Source organism: Taudactylus pleione, unplaced genomic scaffold (assembly GCF_031769625.1).
Source record: "Taudactylus pleione unplaced genomic scaffold, aTauple2 ptg000172l, whole genome shotgun sequence".
Lineage (NCBI taxonomy): Eukaryota > Metazoa > Chordata > Amphibia > Anura > Myobatrachidae > Taudactylus > Taudactylus pleione.
In genome coordinates, this window is record NW_028284574.1 from 6838391 (window position 1) to 6856380 (window position 17990).

Sequence of the window (17990 nt, forward strand, 5' to 3'; positions counted from 1 at the left end):
TCAGTATGGCTGGCATGTGTGGGCTAGAGGTTTGGGTGTGTGCCTTGATTTAAAAACCATAAGCTCTCACACTTTTTTAAACTGGTCCATTGTAACAGAGTCCAAGAACATGAACACTCCCATGTTTTTACAGATAAAAACTCTCATGATGTAAACTCTCATCCAATGTGAGAGTTTACTGCTATCTCTCACCCTATTACATTTGGCCTGTTGACTACAAGTGAGTTAAAAGGCAGGGAACAAAGGCAACAAAGCAATGAGAAAGGAAAGTACTGTGAGATGCTTGGTTGTTCTGGAGACCATACTGTACAGTATTGTATCTTTTCGCATAAAAAAAACATGATGGTGGTGTCTGCACTGTGGAAAATTAACACTACCATCAGTTTCCGTCTAAACAGTTTGGAAACGAAAAAACCCTACAGTACTGTACAAATCATTAACAGAACACCACATACTGTAACACCAGAAACAAAGACAGTATACTGAAAGACTGTACAGAACTTACCTTAAATTAGGTGGTTCTGGCATCTCTGCAGCGACACCTGGACCTGTTAGTCCTCTCTTTGCTGCTGTTGAATTCCTGTTAACAAAAAAACACTGTAATGTACTGTACAGTAATTTACAGTAGCCTTACAGACATTATGCCACACTTTACTAGTGCCTTTATAGACATTATGCCACACATTAGCAGTGCATTTCTACACATTATACACAGTATGCCACACATTACTGCAATGTCCTTAGACACTAGACACACAAGCAGAGCCCTTATACTGTTTTCATTCTAATATGGTACCCTGCACCTAATCATTGAGGAGGGCATAATGTACTTAATAAAACAATAATTATATTAAAATACAGTACAGTAGCGATACATCCCGTCTACTGTTTTGCCTTTCAGAAAACATAATACAGTTACTGTATGTCCACATACAGTTCCTGATTAGGCCAAGAGTGTCAGAATGAACACCACTGTACTTTAAAGTGTGAAAAAGCATTTCAGGGAGATTGTGAAAGCAACAGCTCCTGTACAGTATATCATGAGCACAGCATTAAAGTGGATGTGTACCTCTTCAGTACATGTGAGAGGCATGTCATAACGCATGGAGTATGAGGTGGCGAGTATGTTTTTTTTACAGCTACCCTAAGGATTCTTCATGGAGAAGAGGATGTCATTGCTTCAGGAATACATAGGTGAGTACAGTATGTGAGATAGTGTGTTTACATGTATATGTGCATGCACTGTATGTTTTAATAAACTTTTACTTTCTACAGTGTGTCTTGTGTTTAGTTTATTTTTAATTTAATGTGTAACTACAGGTACCAGCGAGCCCGTAATGCCCCGCATGCTTGTACTTGAGGTTCTCCAAGTAAAAGCATGCAGTGGAGGCTGCTGGAACTGGGACCTGTAGTTCCATAGCAAGACAATATTTTTAACTCTTTAAAATGCACCACACTATACATAATAAACCTAGCACCCACTGTTCATGGAGTGCTGGGGTTAGCCCTGGACTATCCACCTAGGCCTGGGGTGTCGTGGAGAAGGGGACCCCTGGCCTGGGCTGAAAAGCAGTTAGGAGTAATGCTTTGGCTGGGGGTCACAGTGAAACGGCTCCCCTGGCTGTGGCATTAACCCCCCACTAGAAAAAGTTTGTTGTTGGTTCTGGTAAATACATTTTTTGACCCCTGTATTTTGGCAAACAGGACTGGCTCTGAATGTAGCACAACCGGGACTGGGTCCCCAAAGCCCAGTACTGGTTTTTCTTTTTTGGAGGGGATGGTAGGAGGGCATGCCATATTATTTTAATTCTTACTTTTAAATAAATCTACTGATTGGCTACTATATATAATGAGAGTAATGTGTATACTGTACAGTACTTACTATGCCGCACTTGAGCCCTGAGATGCTGCAGCTGCCATGGAGCCCTTCTCACTAGATCGGTCCACCTCCTTTGCAGAGAGCGAAGTGTCCATTGCCACCCGTATTTGTACAGGATGTCATGACGGGAGTTCATATAAACCCGCCATTTCTCCTAATGGTTGGTGAGCACCCTGTCCTACCAACAGAGCAAGATAAGCAGCTTGCCCCTGCTATGTGGCCTATAATGAGCTGCCATATTGTCAGGAATGAATAAGCATCAGGGCGGCATGATGCAGGACATCCCTGTAATATGTTCAATACAATGTCTAGTGCATGGCGGTTTCATGTAAAATACCGCTGGGTGGCTTAAAGTAGCATAGAAATGGAAGGTGGTGGGAAGTTGAGGAGAGTCTACCTGAGTAGACTTGCTTAAGAATATTGAACTTCAATTGCTCGGGATTTATGCAATGCTATGTGTGCATCTTTTGGTGAACACAGATAGATAACAGTATGTGTTTGTATAAATGACAACTATCACACCACCAAGTGATTTATTTTTAATCCTGTAGTGAAGATATAAAAATTGAAAATAAATAAAAAAAATGTCTCCTTCTCAACAAGGTGCTCCTCAAAACCTCTAGACCACACACACTAGTCACGTCGAGAGCTGCATCTGTCATGTGTGTGATGTAATGTGTAGCTCAGTGGAGTTGAATAGTAATATGTGATGTTGGGGGGAGGTGGTGAAGTAATTTGGTTATCCATACACACAGAGAGATGACCCTGTAATCTGTACAATACAATGTCTAGTGCATGTCGGTTTCATGTAAAATACTGTACAGCTAGGTTTCATAAAGTAGCAGAGAAATGCCAGGTGGTATGAAGTTGTGGACAATGTATTGAGTTTAGTAGGCTTTGATAACAATATAGAACTTCAATTGTCTTTATCCAATGCTGGGAGTGTGTCTTTAGGGTCAACACATATACCTGTATAAATGATAGAACTCACACACCACCAAGTGATTTATTTTTAATCCTGCAGTGAAGATTAAAAAAAAACAAATGTCCCTTACAAGATCTCAAACCGGGATGCCAACTTTGGGTAAGGCACTCAAACCTCTAGCCTACACACACCAGCCGTGTCGAAATCCGCACCTGTTGTGTACAGCTGATGCACTGTGTTTGACTCCCGACTGACTCCTCTGGGCATGCGCAGTACTATGAGACTCTGTATGGAACAGCATACCGTTACTAGCAGGGCACTATATGGCATACAGAGCGGCCCCACCAGAGATCCCATTTTCAACTCCCAGAGCTGGCAGCCACCACAGTGCCAACATACCAACAGTGCTGCAAGTGTGCAGCTTAAAATGCACAGTCAGTTTGAAGTCCAGAGACCCCTCTTTCACTCAGACCCCACTACTAGTTTCTAAGTCTTGAAATCACTATAGTATTTAAGTTTGGGACAGCACTGACAATGCCAACAGTGATGCAAGTGTGTGGCTTAAAAAGCATAGTCAGATTGTAATACATAGACCCATCTTTCAAACAGAGGGCCTAATTCTGACCTGCTCGCTAGGCTGCATTTGCACATAGCTGATGATGTTTTGCAATGTGCGCATGTGTATGCTTTGCAGTGCACATGTGCGAACTAGTCCATGCAATTTGGTAGTGTTCACTAACTGCACATAGCCAACTCGCTAGAATGAGTGACAGGATGAGCCATTTATGGGTGGTGACATTGGATGGTCGATGAAATTGGGGGTGTGGCGGTGTGAATGCAGCCATGTCTGAGCATCTTATCGCCATTTCAGAGGTGTGCATAATTAAGAAGCAGCATCATAGTACATGTCTCATGGTTGTTTTACATACTTAAGTACTCGTAGTGCTTGTGGTAGTGTATGGTCGACCATAAGTGCTGCATTCGCTTCCGATGGTACTCAATGGTACCAATTGTTGAATACACTTCCTGGAGATGACGTGGGACAGTGGGTGTCTTATGACAGGCTGGTAAGCATCTAAAAATACATAGAGATTGCACTCTAAGTCATAGTGGGCATGCTAATGCCTTGCCATGCGATTGCAGGATTTGCATACTTTGGCTGTGTGCGAACGCTTCTAGCGACCGGGTCTGAATTGAGCCCAGAGCCCACTACTATTTTCTGTCATGAAATTACTATAGTATCTACTTTAAGTCTGAGAAGCACTGTGTCTGACTCCCAACCGCCTCCACTGGGCATGCACAGTACTACAGTATGAGACTCCACATGCCACAGCATAGCGCTACTAGCAGGGTGCTATGTGGCATACAATATGGAGCAACACACACCACATTCTTGAGCACGCAGTGCATCAGCAGTACTGTGGCATGAAGTAGCATAGAAATTCCGGGTGGTATGAAGTTGTGGACAATGTATTGAGCTCAGTGGCATTGAATAGAAGTGAATGATGGTTGGAGAGATTTAGTGAATATTTATCCTGCCTCATTAAAACTGTGCATGCGTGTGAAATATTTTTATAAAAAATTACAGGACTCACACACTTATTGTAATGATTTGAAACTTAGCAGCTACAAATGGGAACACAGAGAGAGGAGAAAAAATAGAGGGACAGGGGCACTTAAAATAAGGCTAGAGAAAGAGTAGAAAGCCAGAAGAAAATTAAGTGAGATGTAAGTAAAGAAAGAGGCAGATAGCAGAGTAAGGCTGAAGGCAAAGAAAGAGAAAAGGTTAAGCCAAATACAATAAAGAATGCCTATATAAACAATATCAAAATTCTGTTCACATTCCTGGACAAATTTTCTTCAGGAAAAATACCTAAAGCCTGCAAACCAAAACTTAAATAAACTCGGGAAAAAACACACCCTTAACTATGCAATAGGTAAAATGAACTGCATGTGATTAGCACCCAAGCCAGCCCCCAGCCTTTTGGTTTAAGCCACTACTGGCTCATCCGAGCCCTCCGTTATTCAACTATATAATAATGACCTTGTAATTAATATATAAATATTAGCACTCCATAGTTAAATAAATAAGTGCCCCTTTATTTAAAAAACAGTGCTCTATTAAATAATTTCATTATAGTGTCCATTTAATTAAATTATAGTACCGTCATTAGCAAACAACAAATAGTTTAATCTACTAACTTTATCTTTAGTATTATTTCAATAAAAATTTACTATATCTAAAATCTTCTTATTTTCTTGATTCAATGCCACTATACAATAATCATGAAGCACTTTGATCTCTTCACCCTTGTGAATTAGGATAGGTTAATGCTACATTTTTTCCTAATATGACTTGCTTTATTTCTGTGGCTTTAACATCACACTCAAAGGTCACTCTGGCTGCTGGCTATACAAAGGACACTGTTTTGTAGTCACATTTATCTGAACCCTCCAACTTTAATGAAAAATAACTTCTCCATTTCCTGCACTTTCTAGAGGGCTTCTTTAAGACATTATTGTGCATAGATCAAATATTAAATAAGCTGAAGCTTACTCAGCCTGGCCGTCAGAACCCCTCTGCCAAGTCCAGGAAGTCTGCATTGAATAACTCAGACCCTTGGCTTGGCATGCCTACAAAATGCGCCCAAAGTTTTGGATATGTTCAGATATCCAGATATATTCAGATGTTCTGATTCAGAGCCAGTCGCTAGCAAGCGGCCGCTCATTTCAGACATTGTTCACCATTGTGCGCATGCGTGTAGTTTGCAGTGCACGTGCTCAAACTAGTACGATCGATCGGAATGTGCTTGCTCACCCTGACAAGACAGCCCAGTGGAATGAATGACAAGAGAGGCTGTTTGTGGGTGGTAACAGGAGAAGGGCTGTAGTAACGGGGAAGTGGAGTTGAGGATGAAGGCGTGTCAGAGTGTTTCACTGCCGTTTCAGAGGCAGGCATAATTAACAGGCAGCATCATAGTACACATCACCTGGTTGATTTTTACACTGAATTGCTCACAGTGCTTGTGGTAGGGTACAGTCAACTGCAAACACTACGGTCAGACCCAATGACTCCCGATGTTCCAATGCTTGAATATACTTCCTGGAGATGATATATGTGGGTGGGCATCTATAAACACAAAGTGATTGCTCACCAAGCCATAGTGGGTGTGCTTATGTCTTGCTTTGCGAGCGGATGCCTTGACGTCACTTAGCTAAATTTCCATACTCTGGGAGCGAGTTGCCGCATCTGGCAAGTGGTTCTGAATCAGGTCCATAGCCCTTGGGGACTGGCAATCTTTTTTTTAGAACTCCTATTGTGGATTTATTTTTAGGAGTGCCCATGTTTTCAGAGGAAATTTATGCAAGTGGTCCATTTCTCCTCATAAGTGAAAGTGCCTTGTGGTATAAACCATAACCTTAAAGTTCATTTACAAATTGCTTTATATGTGGAAGTATAATATGGTTTTATTTGTGGAAATGTGCCTAATTCCCTGTCCATGGGTTGTTCCTTTTTTAGCTGGCTTTGTGTGCAATCTATTTTTTATTTCTTACATATGATTTAGGACTAGGGGTGTGCACCGGCCACTTTTCGTGTTTTGGTTTTGGATCTGGATCTATCTTCGTGTTTTGGATCTGGATTGGTTTTGCCAAAACCACCCTTCCGTGTTTTGGGTTCTGAGTAATGTGTTTTGGATCTGTATTTTTTTTTAAAAAAAGCATAAAAACAGCTAAAATCACAGAATTTGTGGGTTTTTCTGCTCCTATGCTATTATTAACCTCAATAACCTTAATTTTCACTCATTTCCAGTCTAATCTGAACACCTCACAACAGTGTTTTTATGTCCAAAAGGTTGCACCGAGGTAGCTGGATGACTATGCTAAGCGACACGAGTGGGCAGCACAAACACGTGGCCCATCTAGGAGTGACAAAGCAGTGGCAGACAGGATGGCAGTTTGAAAAACTAGGCCCCAAACAGTACATACGCAAAGAAAAAAAAGAGGTGCAAGATGGAATTTTCCTTGGGCCCTCCCACCCACCCTTATGTTGTATAAACAGGACATTCACACATTAGCAAACCAATCATTTCAGCGCCAGGGTCTGCCTCACGACTGTGGCTGAAATTATTGGTTCGTTTGGGCCCCCACAAAACAAGCTGGCAATTTATCTGTCCCTGCACAAACTGGCTCTACGGAGGCAAGATGTCATCCTCATCCTCCTCATCCACCGATTCCTCACCCTCTTCAGTGTTGTGTACATCTTCATCCACCTCACAGAGTATTAATTCGTCCCCACTGAATCCACAACCACAGGTCCCTCTGTATGTTCTGGAGGCTGGTCTCCCTGGAAGAGTTGATAATTCATTTTTAAGAACATAATCTTCTCCACATTTTGTGGAAGCAACCTGCTACGCCTTTCGCTGACAAGGTTCCCGGCTGCACTAAACACTCTTTCGGAGTACACACTGGAGGAGGGGCAACTCAGGTAAAATAAAGCCAGTTTGTACAGGGGCCTCCAAAATGCCTCTTTTTCCTGCCAGTACAGGTACGGACTGTCTGACATGCCTACTTGGATGCTGTCACCGATGTAATCCTCCACCATTCTGTCAATGGTGACAGTATCATAAGCAGTGACAGTAGACATGTCAGAAATTGTTGCCAGGTCCTTCAGTCTGGACCAGATGTCCAAACTTGGTCCTGCCTGCCCTGCATGACCGCCAGCGGGTTGCTTAGGATACCTAAGTTTTTTCCTGGCAGCCCCAGTTGCGGGAGAAAATGAAGAAGGAGCTGTTGACGTGTCACGTTCCGCTTCAGCTGACAGTGTTTTCACCAGCAGGTCTTTGCACCTCTGCAGGCTTGTGTCGGCCGGAAAGAGAGACACCACAGGATCAAGCACGGTGGCCAAAATATAGAGGTCTGATTTCAACAGGTTGACCACCCTGGAATCCTGGCAATGCGAATGACGGGCTTCATCCACAAGTCCCACATGCCGACCAGAATCGCTCCGTCTTAGCTCCTCCTTCACTTTCTCCAGCTGCTTCTGCAAAAGCCTGATGAGGGGAATGACCTGACTCAAGCTGGCAGTGTCTGAACTGACTTCACGTGTGGCAAGTTCAAAGGGCTGGAGAACCTTGCACAACATGGAAATCATTCTCCACTGCGCTTGAGTCAGGTGCATACCCCCTCCTTTGCCTATGTCATAGGTGGATGTATAGGCTTTAATGGCCTTTTGCTGCTTCTCCATCCTCTGAAACATATAGAGGGTTGAGTTCCACCGCGTCACAACCTCTTGCTTCAGGTGATGGCGGGGCAGGTTCAAGAGTGTTTGCTTGCACTCCAGTCTTCGGCACGCAGTCGCTGAATGGTGAAAGTGGGCAGAAATTTTTCGGGCCACCCAAAGCGTCTCCTGCACACCCCTGTCGCTTTTCAGAAATTCTGCACCACCATGTTTATTGTGTGAGCAAAACATGGGATGTGCTGGAATTTGCCCAGATGTAATGCCCGCACAATAATGGTGGTGTTGTCAGATATCACAAATCCCCAGGAAAGTCTAAGTGGGGGAAGCCACTGGGCGATGATTTCCCTCAGTTTCTCTAAGAGGTTGTCGGCAGTGTGCCTCTTACTGGAACCGGTGATACACAGTGTAGCCTGCCTTGGAACGAGCTCGCGTTTCTGAGATGCTGCTACTGGTGACGCTGCTGTTGTTGCTGCATAAGGTGATACATCTACCCAGTGGGCTGTCACAGTCATATAGTCCTTAGTCTGCTCTGTTCCACTTGTCCACATGTCCATGGTTAAGTGGACATTGGGTACAACTGCATTTTTCAGGACACTGAGGACACTTTTTCTGACATTTCTGTACAGTCTCGGTATCGCCTGCCTAGTGAAGTGGAATCTAGATGGGATTTGGAACCGGGGACACACTACCTCCATCAATTGTCTAAATCCCACTGCACTAATGGCGGATACCGGATGCACGTCTAACACCAACATAGCAGTCAAGGCCTCAGGTATACGTTTTGCTTCAGGATGACTGCTGTCGTACTTCATCATCCTCGCAAGGACTGTTGGAGGGTCAATTGTTTAGTAAAAGTAGTGGTTTTCCTACTTCCTCTCTGGGATGATGAATGACTCCCAGCAGCAACAGCAGCAGTGGAAGCAGTAGGCATAGCAATGCAGGATCCTCCGGAGCAATCCCAGATAGGAGAGTCAGTCATGTCAGTGACATGGCCTGCAGGACTACTTCCAATCCTGACTAAGGATGAAATTGATGAGGAGGGAGTTGCCGGGTTGTTTTGCAGGCACTTGGATACAACAGGACAACGGGATTTAGGTGACCCTGGACTGCTTACGGTCTTAACCAATGTTTCTGAACTTGACAGTAACTTTTTATGAACGCGCTGCAAGTGCAGTGTAGGGGAGGATGTTGCTAGGTGGTTAACGTCCCTACCCCTACTTATTTCACCTTTACATATGGTACATATGGCAAGACAGTTGTCCGGATTTGGATAGAAATATTGCCAGACCAAAGAGGTGGAATGTTTGGTCTTCTGCCCAGGCATGACCTTGATAGGCTTTTTCATCCCACGGACAACAACTGTCTCCCCGGAGCCTGATTTAAACAAACCACATCACCATCAGAATCCTCCTCGCCAAGTTCCTCCTCAGCGCCAGCTACACCAGTATCCTCATCCTGTTGTACTTCAACAGTGACATCTTCAATTTGCATATCAGCAAGTGGACTGTGGGTGCTCCTTTCAGAACTTGCAGGGGGCGTGCAAATGGTGGAAAGAGCCACCTCTTCCCGTCCAGTGCTGGGAAGGTCAGGCATCGCAACCGCCACCACACTTGGACTCTTCTTGGGGATTTGTGATATCTTCTTAGAACGCACAGTTCTTTGCTGTGCTTTTGCCAGCTTAACTCGTTTGATTTTTTTAGCGGGAGGAGGGCTTCCATCGTCATGTGAAGCTGAACCACTAGTCATGAACATAGGGAAAGACCTTAGCCGTTCCTTGCCACTCCGTGTCATAAATGGCATATTGGCAAGTTTACAATTCTCCTCAGATGATTTAACTGTTTTTTTAAGGTCAGTTTCCTGAGCTTTGTCATTTGGGATTGTATGTGCCCTCTATTATAACATTGGGCATCGGCCTTGGCAGACAATGTTGATGGCATGTTATTGTCTATGTCATGACTAGTGGCAGCAGCTTCAGCACTAGGAGGAAGTAGTTCTTAATCTTTGCCTATTTCATTTTTATCGGAGAAAGTTTGGTCCTCCATTTATGTTATATTGATATATACGTGCGGCTAAGGTGCACACAAACACAGAAAATATTTTTTTGTTGGAGGCTAGTACACTTTGTGGGTTACACCACTCTTTAAGAAATGAGCCAGCCGGCTCTTTACTTATGGGACACAGGTGCACGCTTGGCGCTGCTCCTTTGTTGATGCACATGCAGCTACAGTGCACACAATTCACAAAGACAAAAAAAAAAGAAGAATTTTTTATTCTTTGTGGAGTTCACTTTGTGGGTTACACCACCCTTTAACAGACAGATGCACGCTTGGCGCTGCTGCTTTGAGGATGCACGTACAGTCCAGACAATTCACAAACACAGAAGAAAATGTTTTATTTTTGTTGGAGTGCACTTTGGGTGTTACACCACCCTTTAACAGACAGATGCACGCTTGGTGCTGCTGCTTTGAGGATGCAGGTGCAGCTACAGCCCACACAATTCACAATGACAGAAATAAAAAGGAGAATTTTTAATTTTTTTTGGAGCGCACTTTGAGGGTTACACCACCCTTTAATGGACAAGCCAGCCGGCCCTTTACTTATGGGACACAGGTGCACGCTTGGCGCTGCTCCTTTGTTGATGCATGTGCAGCCATAGTGCACACAATTCACAAACACAGAAAATATTTTTTTATTTGGTTTGGAGAGCACTTTGGTGGTTACAGCACCCTTTAACGGTCAAGCCAGCCGGCCCTTTACCTATGACACAGGTGCACGCTTGGCGCTACTTTGTTGATGCACATGCGGCTACTGCGCACACAATTCACAAACACAAAAAAATATATTTTTTATATTTTTTTGGAGTGCACTTTGGGGGTTACAGTACCCTTTCATGGACAAGTCAGATGGCCCTTTACTTATGGGACACAGGTGCACGCTTGGCACTGTTCCTTTGTTGATTCACGTGCAGCCACAGTGCACACAATTCACAAACACAGAAAATATTTTTTTATTTGGTTTGGAGTGCACTTTGGGGATTACAGCACCCTTTAATGGTCAAGCCAGCCAGCCCTTTACTTATGACACAGGCACATGCTTGGCGCTACTTTGTTGATGCACGTGCGGCTACTGCGCACTCAATTCACAAACACAAAAAAATAAATTTTATTATTTTTTTGGAGTGCACTTTGGGGGTTACAGCTCCCTTTAATGGACAAGCCAGCTGGCCCTTTACTTATGGGACACAGGCGCACGCTTGGCGCTGCTACTTTGTTGATGCATGTGCAGCAACAGTGCACACAATTCACAAACACAGAATATATATATATTTTTTGGTTTGGAGTGCACTTTGGGGGTTACAGCACCCTTTAACGGTCAAGCCAGCCGGCCCTTTACTTATGACACAGGCGCACGCTTGGCGCTACTTTGTTGATGCATGTGCGGCTACTGCGCACACAATTCACAAACACAGAAAAAATATTTATTTTTTTTGCACACTGGGGGAGCACCCCTGATGGACAGAGCACCCCCTGGACAACAATACAGCACCCTTTTTGGACTGGGACACTGCACAGGACTTTGGAGTGGACACATCCCCTATGGACAACTGACTGCACAACACAGTACAGCCAGCCCCTATGGACTTTGGAGGAGTGGACACAGCCCCTAAGGACAACAGCGGCACAGCACATCACAGCCAGCCCCTATGGACTTTGGAGGAGTGGACAGAGGGCCTGATTCAGAGCCAGACGCTCTGACCAGAGCGCTCACTCTGAATCAGGGCCCTCCTACATGAAAATGGAGCAGCCTCTTGGACGCTCGCATAGCTGTGGGTGACCACCCACAGCTATAGTGAGTGTCCATGTTGATGGTCGCGATGGTCAAGACCATCACAACCATCGGGCTTGCGACGGAGACCCTGCGGTAGGGTCTCGCTGCCGCATGCCCTGGAGTGATTTTGGAGGAGTGGACACAGCCCCTATGGACAATAGCAGCACAGCGCAGCACAGCACAGCACAACACTACACTGCACTACACTACACTACACAGCCCAGTCAGCCCTATCTCCCACCCTCCCTCTTCACTGTCCACAGCCGAGTGAGAAAATGGCGCTGACGCAGGTACCTTATATAGGATCCAAAACCCGTGAGACCCGGAAGGCGGGATAATGACGTTTTGCCTCGATTTCAGATCCGAGTCAGGCGGGAAAAGTTGAGCCTGACTCGGATCGGCCTCGGATCGGGGGGGCTCGGAGGTGTTAGGATTTCAGAAATCCGAACCCGCTCACCCCTATTTAGGACAGGGATTTGGATCCTCAGGCCCAGAGGCCATACAAGGCCCATGGAATAATTTGGTTTGGCCCACTGAGCTTTTCTCTGCTAACCTCATCCAGCTAGCAGGGTGCCTAGAATGGCACCCTGCAGCCAGAATCTATGCAACAGTGCTGCCTGGAGCATCTCTAGGATACTTCATATGGTCACCTGCCGCTGATCACCTGCCCCAGTGTGACATCTCATGGAGAGGGCATGGCCTTCAGCAGGCCTGCAAATAATGTTATATATATCAAAATGGCTCTCAACAGAAAAAGGGTTCCCCACCCTTGCTTTAGGACATCGAGTAAGGAGTTTATCATGGGTGCAGATTGAACAGAAAAATAAGTTAAATGAGATAATAATGTGACATCAATTTTGATCAGAAACTTTTCACAGATTAAGGAGTAAATTTACTAAGTGTTGATTTATGCTTTTTCCAGCTCACTTTCTCCAAACATCTTAGCCAGATCCAGCTTGCATTGAAGGTCTTGTCATATTCCACAATCTGTTTCACTAGGCAGGAGTACCAGTGGCATAAGCTAATGGTAGCTTTCTATAGGCATGCCTAATCTCCTGGAAGCTATAGACTGCATATATGTTGGTCTGAGACTACTAGGCAGAGGGTGCAGGTCTTTTTTTACAGGCATCATGCCCATGCCCTTAATGTTCAAGTGGTTTGTGACGTATAAATGTGCATAATAAATGTTCTAGGGGCTGGATAATGCGTGTTCTAGGGCAGAATAGCCCTATGTCATGATGTCTATATACTCAGTTATCACTATATCAGAAATTTGAGTATTGTTTAATGATGGAGGGATGGTTTCTGGGTATGAACGTCATTCTTTCATTATCAAAAAAAAATGTCTAGTGGCCCCTGAGGCCATATACCAGCAGTCTCTCCTATGACTATCTGCTATGTTCAAAACTGACTCACTTTTGTTATAATGCTTTCTGCATACCACTTTGGTCTCTTAGTCTGCATTCTAAAGCCTTGTTTCCCACTTTGCAACAAACAAAGCATTTGTACTTTGCTCTTTTAAACTTGGGGCCGTATTCAATTAGGTGCAAAAAGCCAGTTTCTGCGGAAAAGTATATCCGGGGACATAATTTTGCCAGGCAAAAACTTATCCTCGCATTCAATTCAAAAGACATTTCACCGGTGCGGAAAGTCAATGCATTGGAATATACAAAAAAGATTTGCCTTTGAAAGTTGTCGAAAAAAAGTGCAGAATTGTTTTGTGGTGCAAACTTGCGGGAACCACCCTGTACCTCTGGGTCAGTCCCTCAAAGCTAAACTGTGTAAAAAAATGTTTAAAAGAAAACTTAATAACACTCCAAAAAATTACTTTGAAAAAGGGGGCGAAAAAGTACAAAGTTGGGAAACAAACTCAAAAACTAGCAAAATAGACTCCAGGGGGTCACCAAGGATGCCCCAGGTGTTTTTAAGTTTGCAGATGGTTGCAGCAGGTGGATTTTTAATGTTTTTTAATACTTCACTTTAGCAACTTTAAAATATGCTAGCTCCCATTTTTATGTACCCCAAATTGGCTGGGACTACTTTTTTTTTAACTGCAAAATGCTGTTCTTCACCACTTGTGCAAAGATGCTAATTAGCAACTATTGAGAGCATTTAAGTACCCCAAATACTTTCAGCATGCCTATTTGGGGGTATCTATAGTAATCCCCAATGTCAGTGCATCTCTTGGGGGGTGTCAAAAGGATTTCCCCAAATTTGACAGCACTTTTCATTAGGTCTGAATTCACTAGGTCCCATTTTCACCAATTTCTAATTGAATACGGGGATAAGCGGGGACGAGTGCGATGCTTTTTCCCACGGAAAACCAGCAATGTCAGCGAAAAGTCCGGCATGCGAAAAGTATGGGACATTTTGCACCTAATTGAATATGCCCCTTAGTGTCCTTAGAAATATAAGGCAGATGTTCCAGCAATATTGTCTACAGGTATCGACTCCTGGAATTTTATAGCTATTTCTTTATGATATCAGTATTTAATGCAGTGGTATTTGACTCCACTGCCATAGAATTGAATTTTGGGGTCAGGTTCTGCAACATAGCCATAGCGACCTTTTCGTCATCTACCCAGACCCCAACAGATACCAATTGCTAGGTGCTTGACAACATCTTATTGATGTATTCATTTATGTCTTTACACTTCCTTAGTTTAGTCCTATACAAAATATGTCTGAAGTTTATTTTCCTCATAAGACCCTGTTTGCAGGGCTACCAAAATGTCATTGGCCAATGCCTTCCCATTGATGATGGAATATCCTTGCTGTTCCACATCTAATCCAATGGGTCCAAATTCTCTATCAACCTCATAAGGATTTGGGTTGCCACCTGGATCAATCGTGACCTTCCACAGCTTCTCATGCTTTAACTCAATTTCTATAGAAATATCTATGTAGAGTAGTTCTCCATCCCTTTAAATGTTATGAAGCTCATACTTTTGCTTGTAGTATACATTTTCATTTTCAATACAAAGTTGTAATCCCATTGAATTTGTCCTTCACAGCAGCAGTGCTGGGTCCAGATGCCTAAAAGTTGGTAGGCGTGCAGTTGATGTGAACAAAAAGATTAGCCCACATGTTGATGATAAACCAGAGTAGGTTTTATTGAAGATAACAGGATGCAGGTGATAGAAGATAAACAGCAGTCAACATGATAAGGTAGTAATTTCTCTACAGTTGGATAGTGCTATGAGACTCCAATAACACAGTGACAGTCTTGTGCACATGCAAATCCTTTTATAGAGCCAAGTAAACAAGTATTGCACCTTGAATCTAATCAGTCTGACCTTTAAATCTGGTGACTCAGACATGTGATGTTATTGAGGCAGATGAGTCATGCACACTAACACACAGTCTACAGACAGCACATAGAGATTAGTCATTTAACTACATATCTACAAAAACAAATTGAGAGTTTTTTGATAACTGGGAAAGTTATTTCTCCACTCCATTCAAAAATGTCTATGCTTGACCAACCGGTAGCAGACAAGACTTTTGATGGATAATCACCCAATCCACCTTCAATTTAACTGCCAGTATTTTTAACTGTAATACGTTTCCATGCCCAAACTTTATTTTCTAAGCAGATATGATTCATGCTCATTTAAAGCATTATGTTTGCTGTATTTCTCATCTTGTTTTTTTTTACTGAAATACTGGTTGTTGCTATTGTGCCTTGATCACCATGCTCTTCATTTATTCTACTGTTTAGTGAAAACAATTGTTGACACTTCTTTTACTGATGCATTTTGCATCCATAAAAATGTACCTAAAAAAAGAAGGCCATCAACATTCAACCTAAGGAGGCGGAAAGTTCCATTTCAGATATGCATTGTTTTGAAAGTAAAATCATATTTGCTATAAAGCATAATTTCAAATATATATAATAAAGCAGATACAATATTCATTCTCATTTATGAATTAAAGTACCAAGTAAATTATATCAAAATATGTCCATAAAATAATATAATATATGCATGATCACTGAAGAATGGACATATCATTTTCATAGGTAAATTTGCAAACCAACAATCAAAAACTGTTAGCTAGAGCTAGTGACTGCCATCATCATTATCTAGCATTCACACAAGAGCTCAGGCATCTGCAATTGTTATGGCTATTGAGTTTATTCATTTCCCTGCAGGAATATCTTACATCACAATTCATATTTGCGTTTACACAAATGTATCTTCCTATCTCACCTCTCCAAGCAGATAGAAGCACAAGTATTAAATGTGCATTAGGACATAAGGGTAAATATTGTTATGGGAGCATGCACAGTACAAAATTGTGTACAATGTAATAACTTGGGTCTTCCTATAAGTTGGAAGTTGGATCTAAAAAAGTCTTGTAAATGATTTTAGCTGTTTTTATCAATTTTAAAGAATTCCACCAAAACAAAACACTTGAGTGTGGTTTTGCAAAAACCAAAGCCATAACATTTGATTGTGTTTTTGCCAAAACAAAAATCAAAATATGGGGGTCTGCGCAAATCTCTAATATATATCCCATCAATCAATCACCACCATGTACCTTAAACTGGGATGTACAAAGCATTTTTGGTATGGTAGCATAGTGATATAGGTCCGGCACTGGGCAGGGTGCTGGATCGTAGAAAGTCACTTTAGCATGTGCTTGAACAGGGGCCATCACCATGAGGAAAGGGGGCATGTTTTAAAGATGCACCCCCTTTTCAGCATTGTTTGGGGCATCTGGCACTCACAGACATGCCGGGCTGGCCCCGCGCTCTCCCCTCTCTGTGAATAGATGCAGTGTGCATGCACACACCATATATTCAATGGAAGTGATCGCTGCCCCATAATTTTTCCCACCCATGGGACAATGCAGGATGAGGATTGTACCCAGCAGGTTGTTTTAGCTGGTTACCGCCAAAAGGGCAGGGCACATTCTGCCCTTTTGAAATTGGGCAGGGTGCGGCACCCTGCTAACACAGCCTAGTGGAAACACTACTGTACAAAGTAGAACAGAATAACAAGCAATGTCCCAGTGGTATGATGATATAGACCGAGGATGTATACAGTTCACAGGTAAATAGCAGAGTATACTTTCAGGCTGGAGTGTGATGGTAAGGCTGACTTGTATGCAGTATGGGAACTGCATGCCTGGCAGGTAACACACACTATGGTGGATGTTTCCAAGATGGTGAATAGCGTGGACGATGTAACGCTAGTGGAACTGAAGACACAGCGACATATGAGTAATGGATCTGTGCACAGCGTGGAAGCTGCAGCGCTGACAGAAAGATGGTAGATGGAACTTGGCAGATCAGTGTGAACCCTGTGATACTGTTCTGTAACACCATGAATGCTTTTACCAAACAAAGAAGAAACAAGAAGGGCTTGTCATTGGGGCACACTGTGTATCAAATTAAGTGTAAAATATAACTTTTAATCCTAATTTTTAAAACTAGTTAAGTTTCCTAGCTGAATCATGATAGATTCCAATGGATATGGTGAAATATTCAACATCAGTCTGGGTAATCAATCTCACTGCATAGTTCTAACAGATTCTAGGTATCTTATCATAACCATATAACACTTATGCAATGGGATGATACCCACATTGACCCTGAAGTGATAAGACTCTTGGGCATTACCGTATGTGCACTTTGCTGTGTAAACACTCTATCCCAATCCACCTCTTAATTACCGCACCTACAGTACCTGGTATTCCCAGGTGGTCTCCCATCCAAATACTAACCAGGCCCAATACTGTATAGCTTACAAGATCAGATGAGATTGGGCATATCCAGCATGGTATGACTGTAGGTGTATTTAGTATTTGAGAGTCTGGATGCTGTGTAGCAATAGTGTATGTAGGACTGTCTCAAAAATGAGGAGTCCACTTTGTTAAGATCAATAATAAAGTCCAATCATGTTCCTGTGATGTTTTGAGTCTGAAATAAAGGACTGTCTGATCTAAGACCCTGCTGCTTGACAGATACTAACTGGGTCCTGCAACTCTCTCCATTCCTGGCCTTGATTGCTGTGCCCTTCTCCTGAATGGATGAGTCCTTAAGAGATCCTCACAGGGTGCTCACCATTGCTGCTTCTTCTGGCACTAGCTAGTCCTGTCCTATCCCACTGTGG

At 43.1% G+C, this 17990-nt stretch overlaps 1 pseudogene; it reads right to left on the reverse strand.

The window, feature by feature from the left end:
• Positions 1 to 17552: 17552 nt before the first annotated feature.
• Positions 17553 to 17671, reverse strand: LOC148521233 (5S ribosomal RNA; annotated as a pseudogene).
• Between the last annotated feature and the right edge of the window lie 319 nt (positions 17672 to 17990).